At 49.0% G+C, this 14,109-nt stretch overlaps 1 protein-coding gene across 1 annotated transcript in view; it reads right to left on the reverse strand.

Moving 5' to 3' along the window:
* Positions 1-13,776, reverse strand: part of LOC147663019 (uncharacterized) — a 56,469-nt gene extending 42,693 nt beyond the window's left edge. The window contains 1 exon segment of the mRNA XM_086950730.1: positions 13,707-13,776. The gene's annotated coding sequence lies outside the window, so the exon portion shown is untranslated.
* Positions 13,777-14,109: the final 333 nt, after the last annotated feature.

A 14,109-nucleotide genomic window follows, 5' to 3' on the forward strand; every position in this document is an offset into this window, starting at 1 on the left:
GTTTTCGGTATCAAGCCCACAAGGGAATTTTCTTATGTCCTACTAGGAGTGCTTGACCCGAAATTGACAATTGCTACCGACCGACAGCTCCTTGATTTATTTCTTACTCTAGCATGCAAAGTGGTATTATGTAAGTGGAAGAACGCCTCCGAAGTGTCGTTCAAAATGTGGCAAGAATGGTTGTCCTTTTTAAGAGGGGCTGATAACCCGGCCCTACACTCCTCCCCAGGGCGCGTTTCTCATAAGAAGCTATGGAAATCGCTTGATGCCTCCTCCTTTTCATTTGATCTGCCGTAGGTGTGTTGGTGCAGAATCTATATCACACACCATGTCGGCAGTAATCAAATACCAATTTCAAGTCAATATACCCACAGACAATCTGAACGGTGAGGCGTCTATAGATGCTAGTACCACAAATGTAAAATGTAAATGTAAATGTAGTGCTTATATAGCGCACGTATCACCCCCGAAGGGGTCTCAAGGCGCTGTACACATACCGCTGTGGAACCCTTCCTGGCCTTTCCCTGTGAAGTGCCCACTCCTGGGCACCCCCAAGGTGAAGCCATGCATCCCAGAGCTGTTGGGGCTGTTGTGGAGATTAAGCAAGCTATTACCCAGAGTTGCAGAGTGGGACCCATGCTTAGAATAGGCACCAAGGCGAGAATTATCAGGTCCGGGGAAATTGAGCCCAAGACCCGCTGAGGCGGGAATTGAACAGAAGGTCCGGGCCAGACCTCTGCATCAGGGTCTGCTGCTCTAACCATTGAGCCACACTTCTTCACAAGACCCTAGACACATATATACATATAGATATATACACTGTATATGCAATTGTATATGTCTTAACTGTGCAACGTTTGTTCATTTGCATTTTTTATGATTTTATTAGTATTCAGTATTAGGTATGTCTGTAATTCTGTTCAAATATGTATGCAACTCATTCCAACTTATTACATGATTCAATGCAATCACTTCCTTTTGCCTTATTATTGCATTTATTGTATTTTATTGTATTTTTATTATACTTTATTGTCTTGTCTTTCTTCTATTTCTTTTTCCAAATAAAAACGATTTGAATTTTAAAAAAAGTATTTAGATTGTCACAGAATGCCTCGATAGGATTCAGGGACCAATCATTCAGGATATTAAAAAAGTATTTTTATCATTTGCCTATTAAAAGGGCTTTGCATGAGCGGTTTTGTCTTTATATTACTCAAGCTCAATTTTAAATTTGATTTTGCTCTCTTCATCATCCCTTTCCCGCCAGTGTCGACGCAAGCCAGGTTTCGCCTCCTTTAACTCTGGCTTGTACCAGGGCACTGGTCTGGTGCGGTTTATAACACGCTGTTTGATTTGGAGGGTGTGGGTCACTAGCATGTCTGAGCCACAGAGAGGATTATTTTTCTTTGGGGAGAATGTCTTCAATTGATGGGAAGAGGGGGGAGGGCTTTGAAAGTGTTAATAACACTGGCTCTGTATTAATGTATCGCCATGTGTGTATGGTTTCATTTCCTGCTTGTGGATTACGTTAGAAAAATCTACCGGAATACAACGCTGATCAAATACTGACCGGACTGTAAGCAAGGAGGGATGATTATATTGGGTCGATTCAAATTATACGCGTAGAAAGGGATTTCGTTTTATGTGACCTGAGCATGTAATGTGTTGGTGTAAACTCAATAACACCATTAACTCAGCAAATTAATTATCTTTAGGGTCCGAGTTGTCGTCATCAATTCCAAAATTGAGAAAGGGAAGCAGATCTACACCTTCAGTTTGAGTAATTTGTAATGTGTGTGGCTGGCATACAGACCATGTGTTTCTAAAGTTGAGACAAGCATGGGGGGGATACTAAAATCTGTGTACCTGAAAGACAATTGATCTTATGCTGAAGATGAAAAATATTGAGTATACTATGTGATTCCTGGTCCCAGCGGATGCAGCCAGGTGTGGCTGGCAGCAGACAGGCTTGTCTTTGGCAAAATGCTTGCAACACACATGCAAAACGTTTACAACAAACACGCACACAGAAAAAATTGCTCTTTAAAAACTCCGTTCAATTCTGTACTCACTGATGTGACACAAACTCCAACTCTCACTTGTACAGCCTCACACCTCATTTATAAATGGATTAATGTAACAAACTAGATATCTCTTAACCACATCTTCAATGCTGCACAATTACACAGGCATTGTGCTCTGCCGTGCACACACACACGTGAAATACAATTGATCTCCAGGCACAAAGACCTACACACTCACACTGGAAATAAGTAATCAGACGGATCAGTTGCTTACACACTCATATAGATTCAATCCACCCAAGAGGACCAATCACAAACAAGCACATACACACTGTCTCGCACACACAAATCACTTCCATACATTTTGTATTGAAAGATTAGGCTTCGTCCAGGCCATTCACAGCTCCCAGAGATCTACACACAGGGCAGGCACAGGGTGGGCACAGATCTGCACAATCACATGTAACACCTCAAATAATCACGGCTTAATCCTCAGACAAAGTTCTTGCAGTCTCTTCAAACAGAGCTGTGACATCCCAGAGTCTCTGAGGCGACACCCAATGTGGAATGCTGTTGAGGGAGTTGGAAGGTATCAGTATCTGAGGAGGAGGCAGATCTGTGGGTGGAGCATTCTGTACGAAATAAACTCCTCCTTTCTATCACCACCATGAACACGCAATACTTCATATATTAGCAACGCACGGAAATATGGAAAAATGTACAACGCTTCAATATCGTGTTGTGAGAGTACTGAGGGTCTGTGAATTTTATGTTAAAAAAGCCACTGAAGCAGGTGATAACACAGAAAAACTGTCACTTCTTCAAACACACCACACATTGCGCAGCACACTACATCACAAACACAACCTGACCTGCACTTTACAGCACACTGGACGTGGGGGACCATAAGTCAACCCCTACACGTCCCAAGCTAGCTCTGCCTGGGGCCCACCAATGAAGTAACCGTTAGGGACCCCAAGGAGAGAATTTTAAAACCTCACACAACACACCTGCACAGCACACTCACCTTCCAAAAAACCCGCTCCGCAGTAATCTGGCTTCGCAGCACACCTGAGGCGAACTCGGTGCCTTGGGTGGGGCCCGATGATGGAGTATGCCACCAACTAGGTTGGTGGGTGAGGGCCTTCACACTAAACCAAATGGTGTACCATGCAGACACATAGCATACAGACATAGCTAGTTCTCTTTGATTAATCACAACACAGAAAAACTGACACTTCTTCAAACACACCACCCATTGCATGTGCGCAGCACACCACAGCACAAACACAGCCTGCCCTGCACTTCACAGTCAAACACAACCTGCCCTGCACTTCACAGCTCAAAACACAACCTACCCTGCACTTCACAGCTCAAACACAACCTGCCCTGCACTTCACAGCTCAAGCACAACCTGCCCTGCACTTCACAGCACAAACACAGCCTGCCCTGCACTTCACAGCACAAACACAATCTGTGCAGCACTTCACAGCACAAACACCACCTGCCCTGCACTTCACAGCTCAAACACAATCTGTGCAGCACTTTACAGCACAAACACCACCTGCCCTGCACTTCACAGCTCAAACACAATCTGTGCAGCACTTTACAGCACAAACACCACCTGCCCTGCACTTCACAGCACAAACACAAACTCTGGAGTGTTTAAGGATTACTCTATGTATAGGATTTTGTACTGTAAGTGTGTTTCCAGTACAAATTCTACGCTACACAGCACACACACCTCTGGCCTATGGTGTAAAAGTTTTGTGTGGCACTAGGTAGACTGCGTACTAGTGCAGGGGTAGTGAGCAGCAGCGTGCTGTATTTCATAAATCTGGCTCAGCGCTACTTTCTCCCCCTCGCACGTCACAGCGCTGAACCTAACTGCTGCACTGCGGTGCACTAAAAAATAATAAATCTGCTCCGTACGAGTGCATGCGTGGTCTGCCCATCCTTAACCCTCACATTCTATTGTGCATGCTTGGTATGCCCAGCTTCAACCCTCACATTCTCATGTGCATGCTTGGTATGCCCAGCTTCAACCCTCACATTCTCTTGTACATGCTTGGTCTACCCAGCTTCAACCCTCACTTTCTCTTGTGCATGCATGGTCTGCCTAGTCTTAACCCTCACATTCTCCGTCAGCTGGTGGCAATTACAATGAGTGTGTTTCATCACGCTCTCCGCACTTCACCTCACTGTCCCACTTAACCTATCTCTACTTCTCTATGTACCTCCACCCTCTCTTTTATCTCTGATCTCTTTACCTCAGCTTCCTCTACCTCACCTCTCATCCACTATACCTCACTCTGGTCCATCTTTCTATACCTCTCTCTCATGCCCTTGCCTCTCTTTCAGTTTCTGTACCTACATATTTATCTATCACTCTTAACCCTGCTCTCTTACTCATTTCCCTCTTCCTCATCCCTATCTCTGTACCACACTTATTTTGTTTCTCTATTACATCCCTATATCTCTCCTCCTTCTATTTCCCTTCTCACACAAACTCATCTCTGGCTTTACCTTACCTCCATCCTCTCTTCACGTCCTTTTACCTAACCTATCCTACCTTCTCTCTCATACCTTTCTGTGCCTCACAATTCTCCTCTCCTTTCTAGCTCATTTCTCTCTGCCTCACCTCTCTCTGCCCCACCAATCCCTCACTCACTAAACATACATTTTAAATGTAACTCATTATTAGTTCACTGCCTTCTATCTCCACCTTTCTTTCTCACCCTCTACCTCTGTTCCCTTTCCTTCACCTCTCTAAATATATTACTTGTTTCTGGCTACCTCAATTGCGCTACCTCAAAACCATTAACTTTTCTCTCTTTCTCTCTCCCTCACTCACTCGCTCTTTCACTCAAACACACATCATTCTCTGGACCTCCTTCTCCATTTCACCTCACTCCCTCCATCTCAACTATCTCTCTCAAACGTTATCTATAGGGATCGCTCTACCTAACTGTCTCTTCCTCTTTAATTTTCCCAAAACTCGATATTGCCTTTTTAGGGCTCGGCCTACGTCACCACTTCGTCAGAAGTGGGGTGAAGCTCCGAGCCGTTTTGTTAAGGGGCTCAGAATAGTGTAGTAAAAATTCCTCAGTGCGCGAGATTTTTCAGTACTTTTTTTTGCCATCTGCATGGTAATTGGTCCTCGCGGTGCTGTGTTTGTAGTAGCCTTCACGCAATAGGCCATATGGATTTCAGGTTCGGCACTTCCTGCATATTCTGTGCGGTTATGCGCAGGGGAGTGTAATACGTTTTCAATTACGAGCTGTCAGGGTGCCGCGGTAATAGAATCCAGATGGTCGGGGCGCGTACACCAGTCTGCAGTGAGTTTGGTGGGCGCGCGTTCGTCTGCATCCTTTCATGTGTAAGTGTTGGCCTTTGAAGAGCTGGCTTATGAGTGGAACATTCTTGTTTGTACTGGAGCTTTGAGTAACGTTACAGACCATTAGTGTATCGGCCTAGATTTGCAAGATAAATTGTCCAGATGTTTCCTAATGTCTTGTCCTTTCTTTTCGTCATAATAAAAATCTCTCAGCACATTTCACCCCCAGCACCCGTCCTTTGCTTAGTTAAACCACAGTATATAGTTTGTATGTGGAGAAGTGTGGCTCACCGGTTAGAGGCGGCAGACCCAGAAGCAGAGGTCGGCCCGGGACCAGGGTTCAATTCGTGACGCGGCAGGGTACGGAACCAATGTCAGCGGGCTCGATAAATCTCGCCTTGGTGCCTCTCTAACCATGGGTCCCACGCTGCAACTCTGGGCAATAGCTTGCTTAATCTCCACAACGGACCCCTCGCTGCCGGGGATGCCTGGCTTCACCTTGGGGATGCCCAATAGGGACCATCTCACAGGGAAAGCCAGGACGGGTTCCCTAGCGGTACACAGCACCAAGAAACCCCAGGGTGAACGTGCGCTCTACAAATTCATACTAACATAACAACATAACGTATGCTGCATGTCACTCCCGTCTCTCAAGATGTGGCATGGTGCAGCTTTGCTTCGCCAAGATTAAAAGAACTCCCACAGGCAATGACTCGTAATGTTTTTCCCGAAATTAACTTAACAAAATATATCTCGGACACTAGATTTAAAACATGGCTTCATGCAAGTATTTATTTATTTGATAGTTTTTTAATAGCGCAAACTTGACGGGTATCAGAGCGCTTTATACATTTGCAGAGAGCAGCACAGTGATAACAATAAAGACATTTATGAAGAAGAAAAATACAGGACATAGTAGCACTCAGAGAAGAGAGGGTACAATTTACAATGTTCACGAGCAGAGGGGATAACTCAATAGGATCCAAAAAACGTGTGTCTGAAAAACGTGTGTCTGGTCAAAGAAAGCAAGCTAGACGCAGATGAGACTTTTAACTGCCGAAAGGTTTATTTTTTGTTGGGACTGTAGTTCCAGCAAGAGACTTACACTGACAGTCAAAATGTTATTGTTTATATACTTGCAATAAATAGTTTATTTTTGTGTAGCGCCTCGTTCCACACACATGCTGCTTCTAACCACAGTTATTGTATTTATTATCCAGTGTTATGGCACTCACTTTGCCAACCCTCAAAAGCCCGGAAGATTTACACTGCAGAGTGTGAGTGAATGCGTGCAGAGTGCGTGCAGAGTGAGTGCAGAGTGCTGTTGAGAGCAGAGTGCAGGGTGCTGTTGAGAGCAGAGTTATGTGTGCTGTTGAGTGCAGAGTGCTGTGTGCTGTTGAGTGCAGAGTGCTGTGTGCTGTTGAGTGCTGTGTGCTGTTGAGTGCTGTGTGCTGCTGAGTGCAGTGCTGTTGAGTGCAGTGCTGTTGAGTGCAGTGCTGTTGAGTGCAGACACCACACACTCACCACCACACACTCACCACACACACACAACCACACACCACCAGCCATCAGTGCACGCTTTCACCAGACACAAACACCACCAGCCATCAGTGCATGCTTTCACCGGGCACAAACACCACCCGGCGTCAGTGCAGGCTTCCACCAGGCACACAACACCAAACATCAGTGCACGCTTTCATCAATCACACACATACCACCAGCCATCAGTGCACACTTTCACCAGGCGCACTTACCACTAGCTGTCAGTGCACGCTTTTACCAGGCACACACACCACCAGCCGTCAGTGCACGCTTTTACCAGGCACACACACCACCAGCCGTCAGTGCACGCTTCCACCAAGCACACACACCTCCAGCCAGCAGTGCACACTTCCACCAAGCACACACACCACCAGCCATCAGTGAACAATTTCTACAGCAACACACACCAACAGCCATCAGTGCACACATCAATTGTTAACGCATCCACAATAAACTATTGTAGCAATCGCAGTATGGTGCACTTCACTTTTAAACATATTCATCTAAAGGGCAGCATGCCACCATTGATACAATTCCAATCCAACCCACATATTTCTACTACACACCACATGCATACACTCCATAACACATGGATAAAAGACATTGCCATTTACAATGCCATTACCTCTAACTCAAATAAATCCGAGACCTATTGCATTTCTAATGCTTGTTAACATTACCTCTCTTTCTCTAGTTCATATACGTTTTCAAATTCCTCGATTCGCTCTACAGAGGATTCCTCTCTCGACACTTCACCCCTTTCTACTGTCCTTACCTGAAATGTTGTGCTCTACCCCTTTCCATTTTGCACTCTATATCGTGCATCGTCCACTTCTTGCTGCTTTTACCTCTCTCTAATTCACCTTTTATCTACATTACCTCTCTCTCTCATCACCTCCCCCCCTTGGAATATTGTCCTCTTCTGCCTCTCTACATTACCTTCTCCTTACCTCACTCTAAACTCTACCTATTTCTCTACCTCTCTTTCACATCTTCCTCCATCCATCACTCTTCATCTTTCCTTCCGGCTACCTCACCATTTTTCTATATTCTTTTCCTCTCTCCACCTGACATATCTTTCTACATCATTTCAGTCTCTCCCTTCCACCTCTACTTCATGTCTCTCGCTCAACTGTTCTCTTTAAGTCTCAGTGCATCTCTTGTATCCTGGCCGGTCCCATTATCTTACTCAGGAGGCTCACAGGTACCTGACGAGCTGGAGAGGTTTACACATATATAGAAGTGAAGTTGGACAATGCAGTGGAAGAGAAATAAAGAGAAAGTTATTAGATGGGACTGTGAAAATCCTCAGAGCAGTGCTTTGATTTTTCGCTGCTGCAGCAGGAATGCAATGGTGAAAGGGCAATATTTACGGTAACACATTTTCTGCAACTAAAGCTACAATTTCAAGTGCTACATGCATATGTCTTTTTATTGTAATATTATGCACTAGTCCACTAAACGTAGCAGGTTTCCCTGCAATGGGAATAACAAGCTGGCTGGATATCCACTTAAAATGTTTTTGCAAGTAAAAGATCTAGAACCAAACTCAAAAATAAATATATCTTTATTAATATTTGTTCAAGCTTCTTTTGATAGTACTTGGCTGGTGGACTATAGCCAGCTTGGGCTTTTAGATGCTTTTGCCGGCCCGGGTTCGAAGGTTTAACATGATTCAATCTTTTTTTGGCATCATAGGGACTTCAATTGAACCTAAAAGTGGTAATAAATTCAAATGTATTCCAAATAGGGATCCCCAAATATGTTGCCCGGGGTTCTACAAACCCTTAATATCTCAATGAACGGTAAGGTATAGTTTCATATGCTAGTTTTAACAAACGTCGCCAACTGAATGCAAAACAACTGCATCAAACTCAACACAAAAAAAACAGAAGAACTGATCTTCAAGAACAACACCTACTCATGGAACGACTCTTGGGTGGTTTGCTGAACTAGGAGCCTCACCCATGCCCGGAACCTCTACATCCTCCTGGACAAACTCACCCAAAAAAACCACATAAACGCAGTCTCCTCCGCCTGCTACTTCACTCTTTGCATGCTATGAAAGATCTTCCAATGTCTCCCAATCAGCACCAGACGCACTATCACTCAACCCCTCGTTACTAGCTGCCTGGACTACGGCAACACCCTATGCAGGAATTACCACACACACCCTGAAGAGACTGCAGACACAGAGAGACTGCCTCCCCCCATTTCGATCCGAGGCCACCGAAGTCATCTGCGGCGTCCCGCAAGGATCATCACTCAGTCCCACCCTCTTAAACGTCTACATGAGACCTCTTGCTGCCATTGCACGCCAACACAACCTCAACATCATCTCCTACGCCGACGACACCCAGCTGATCCTCTCCCTCACCAGAGACCCCGACACCGCCAGAACCAGCCTACACGAAGGGATGAAAGACGTCGCCGAGTGGATGAAGAACAGCCGCCTGAAACTGAACTCAGACAAGACGGAAGTCCTCATCCTGGGACCATCGCCCTCCGCCTGGGACGACTCCTGGTGGCCCCTGGGCACCGCTCCCAAGCCAACAGACCACGCACGCAACCTAGGCTTCATCCTGGACTCCTCCCTCTCGATGACCAGACAAGTCAATGCCGTCTCCTCATCATGCGTTCACACCCTTCGCAAGATCTTCCGATGGATCCCGACCGAAACCAGGAAGACGGTCACCCAGGCCCTCGTCACAAGCCGACTGGACTACGGAAACACCCTCTACGCCGGAACCACGGCCAAGCTACGGAAAAGACTCCAACGCATCCAGAACGCCTCCGGCCGACTCATTCTGGACATCCCCCGACGCAGCCACATCTCCGGCCACCTGAGGGACCTGCACTGGCTCCCCGTCAACAAGAGGATCACGTTCAGGCTCCTCACCCACGCACACAAGTCTCTCCATGACCTGGGCCCCAAGTACCTCAACGACCGCCTGACTTTCTACACGCCCACCCGCTAGCTACGGTCTACCAGCCTTGTCCTCGCCGCCGTACCACGCATCCGAAGAGCCACCGGCAGAGGCAGATCCTTCTCCTACCTGGCGGCCAAGACATGGAACTCCCTCCTCATCCACCTTCGGCTGACCCAGGACCACCTCGCCTTCAGGAGACAACTCAAGATGTGGCAGTTCGAGCAGTAGCAGATCCCCTCCCCCAAGCGCCTTGAGACCCTTCTGGGTGAGTAGTGCGCTATACAAGTGCTATGATTGATTGATTGATGGATTGCAGACCATACAGAACTCAGCGGCTAAGCTCAGCATCTACCTCCCCAGACATACCCACATTACCCCACAGCTCAAGAATCTCCACTGGCTCCTCGTCCACAAAAGGTGCCAAATCAGGACGCTGACCCCCAACTACAAAGCTGTGCAAAACCAAGGACCAGCTTATATCAACCACCACCTAAGGTTCCATCAACCCTTCAGACATCTGCGTTCCATCTCCCTGTCTCACACCACTCCGCGTCTGCTGAAGCAACAATAGAGGACGCTCCTTCTCCTACCTCGCGGCGAAGTCCTAGAACAGCCTCCCCCTCCACCTCCGACCTCAACCTCCATTCAGGGAGGGACTCAAGGCCTGGTTGTTGAATTAATTCACCCGAGCAGCATGGCTACCAGTGCCTGGATACCCTATTGGGAAATTAGCTGTGCTTTATAAATGTGCTTCGATAAAACCCTCACAATACTTTGGAGAACAAAGTTTGGAAATCAAAGATTTCAATGTATATAACTGTGAGCAAAAGCGCTTAGAAATGTATTAAAAAGATGAAACTAATATTTTTCTGTAAAAATACGCTTTTGTTTCCTTCTAGCACAACTGTTAATCCATTAAAGTGATAATCTCCCCCAAATTAAAAAAAAAGAATTGAAGTACAAGGTCTGAACATGTATTTGTGAAAACAAGTAAGAACCGCAAATGAGATATTTCTGGATCCTTTCCCAATATAAAGGAGTTTAAACCCACACACTGAGACCAGATTGAATCTTTGATGTACTATAACAAGGTCACAAAGTGACCCCATTGCACAGTGCACCGTAAAGTCCTAAATTTCAGCAAGGAAACATAGCATTCTGGGACGTGTAGTTTGGGTTTAGTTTGGGTTTAAGCACTGTTAGTATAGGTGCAAAAATATAAAGCAATGTGCTGTTATTTAACGACCCATGGCTAACTGAAGGGAGTCATATATAACATATATAACAATTATTAAACATCACATAACCAAGTGAGTTGGGCACAAAATGACAAGAGTCCTCCACTCACAATAGGGCTCTGTCTGCCGCTCCCTTGGGCTCTGAGTAAGGGCAGCAAATAATGTAATCAAGGCCAAAATGGTGCAGATTGCTAGTTCATTTCCGCCCCAAACAAAGCGTGCGCGTGATTAAAGAGTAAACTTTTCAGACACTCACCCCCAGTCGGAGATCTGGGTTGAATCCATCATCATTCTTTAGCTCACTTCGGCACCCCAGTTCACACCCAGATATATGCAAATCAGTCTTGACCCTATGCCTTATGGATGGGAACAGTCCAGACCGAACTGCCAAGCCAGGTCTTCCCTGAACCGGAAACAAGCATCCTGGGACCGGTTTCTGGGTATCACCCTTCATCAGCCAGTCTAGCTTGAATCCAGTGCCAAAGTGAGCAAGGGACCCACGTCTGGGCATACCCTGCCAACTTAGGTCGAACTAATAAAACACAAGGAGATGATGGACCGAGCGCTGAAACTTTTCAGTCACTCACCCCCAGTCACAGATCTGGGTTGAATCCAATATCATTTCTGTCAGCTTGCAGTACTACCCGATATGTGCGACTCCAAGGATAACAGCAATGCTTGTTCCAAGGATTGTCCAACTGTTCTAGGGTTGTGAAGTTTCCAGGTGCATCAAACTGAACTTACAGCTGCAATCACTCTTGATAGGACATACAGTGAGAGCAGCCCCCCCACCCCAGAAATCCTAACCTGGGAGAGCTGTTTTGAGGAGTTAGAGCTCGTACACCATGACTGGCACAGAGAGTTGTGCAGAAAGGTGAAGCCTTCAACCCTGCCATTAACTGCTTCCACAAAGACACAGCCATCCCTTCTCACATCCTCCTGAAAGCATCAATGGATTCTGATCAAAGCACCAGGTGAGCCGAAGAACAGACATTAGAGAGACAAATGCAACAAGGAGTGTCCAGTTGTGAGCAGAGAGGCCAAGAGAAGTGATGGAAGAGACACGAGAGACAAATACAACAAGGGAGGGCCCAGCTGTGAGCAGCGAGGCCAAGAGAAGCATGGGAGGAAGAGACACTAGAGAGACAAATACAACAAGGGAGGGCCCAGCTGTGAGCAGAGAGGCAAAGAGAAGCGATGGAAGAGAGCAAGAAGGAGGCAGGAGGCCTGTAGAGTCAGGGCTCTAGGTGACGCTGATGGACGATGGAGGCCAAGGCTTCGCGGCACGTCTGAGACTGACCAGCTCTCTTCCTTTGCCCTCTCTTCTTCGCAGCCTCAGCCGTGGGCCCTCTCTTCTCCTCCTCTACCCCTCGCCCCCTCTTCCTTCTCTGCTCCCCACAGCTCTGCCACCCCTTCCTCCACCCTCCTCTGCCCCCTCCTCTCGACCTCCTCCTCCCCACCAGACCTCCTCTCTTCAGCCCCCACCCTCACCCCCCTCCTGTGCCCCCCTCCCCTCGCCCCCCTCTCCTCTGCCCCCCTCTCCTCTGCCCCCCTCCCCGTGTTCCCCCTCTCCTCTGCCCCCTTCCCTCGCTCCCCCTCTCCTCTGCCCCCTCCCCTTGCCCCTTTCTCCTCTGCCCCCTACCCTCGCCCCCCTCCCCCTGCAACCCATCTCCTCTGCCCCCTCCCCTTGCCCCTTTCTCCTCTGCCCCCTACCCTCGCCCCCCTCCCCCTGCACCCCATCTCTTCTGCCCCCTCCCCTCGTCCCCCTCTCCTCTGCCCCCTCCCCTCTGCCCCCCTCCCCTCGCTCCTCTCCCCTCTCCTCTGCCCCCTCCTCCCCCCGCTTCTGCCCCCTCCCCTCCCCCTCCTCACCCTTTTCCTCTGCCCCCCTCTCTCTTCCCCCTCCCCGCTCTTCTGCCCCCTCCCCTCGCTCCTATCCCCTCTGCCCCCTGCCCTGTCCTCTGCCCCCCTCCTCACCCCCCTCTTCTGCCCCCTCCCCTGCCCCTCCTCCTCCTCACCCTCTTCCTATGACCCCTCCTCCTCTACCCCTTTCCCCTCCCTCTCCTCCTCTGCCCCCTCCCCTCGCCCCCTCTCCTCTGCCCCCTCACTCCACTCGCCCCGCCTCCTCTGTCCCCTCCCCCTCCTCGCCCTCCTACTCTGCCCTCTCCCCTTGCCCCCGTCCCCTCCACCCTCCCCTCTCCTCCTTGCCCCCCTCCCCTCCACCCTCCCCCTCTCCTCCTTGCCCCCTCCACCCTCCCCCTCTCCTCCTTGCCCCCTTCCTCTGCCCCCTCCTCTGTCCCCCTCCCTCCTCTGCCCCCTCCCTCCCTCACCCCTCCCCTCGCCCCCTCATTCCCCTCCTCTGACCCCCTCCTCTCTGACCCCCCTCTTGCCCCCCTCCTCTCTGCATCCTGCTCGCCCCCCTTGCCCCCTCCTCTCTGCCCCCCTCTGCCGCCTCTCATCCTTCTCTTCTGCCCCCCATCCACCTCCACTGCCCTCTGCCCCCCTCCCCCTCCTTCCTCTGACCCCCTCCCCCTCCTTCCTCATCCCCCTTCTTCTGCCCCCTCCTCTGTCACCTTCCCCTTGCCTCTTCTCTGCCCCCTCTTCACCCCTCCTCTCGCCCCCCCCCCCGCAGTCTCACCTTCTCTTCTCATCCTGAAGAGAGTTCACGATCGCCTTCACTTCCGGGTCAGAGCCGATGCTGCCGAGCCCTCTCAGAAATATCTACTTCCGGGTGAGCGGCGGCAGCGACTGATGAGCTCTCCTCAGGTCTGTGGGTGTGACAGAGTGGGGTCATTTGTGGCAAAGTCAGCACCAGCAGTGGAGGCTGATTCCTCTCTTCCTGTCAGCGTGATTGTGTCCGGGTCACCTGTGTCAAAGTCAACACCTGCAGCAGACTGAGCCTCTCCATGGCCGTTGTAGATAAGAACATCCGGGTCAGCGGCGGCAGCGCCAGCACGAGCAGCGGAGGCTGCAGGGCTTCTTCCTAAGAGTGTGAATAGTCTCCGGGTCAGCGGCGGCAGCGACAGCACAAGCAGCAGAGG

Source organism: Lissotriton vulgaris, unplaced genomic scaffold (genome assembly GCF_964263255.1).
Source record: "Lissotriton vulgaris unplaced genomic scaffold, aLisVul1.2 SCAFFOLD_1744, whole genome shotgun sequence".
Taxonomy (NCBI): domain Eukaryota; kingdom Metazoa; phylum Chordata; class Amphibia; order Caudata; family Salamandridae; genus Lissotriton; species Lissotriton vulgaris.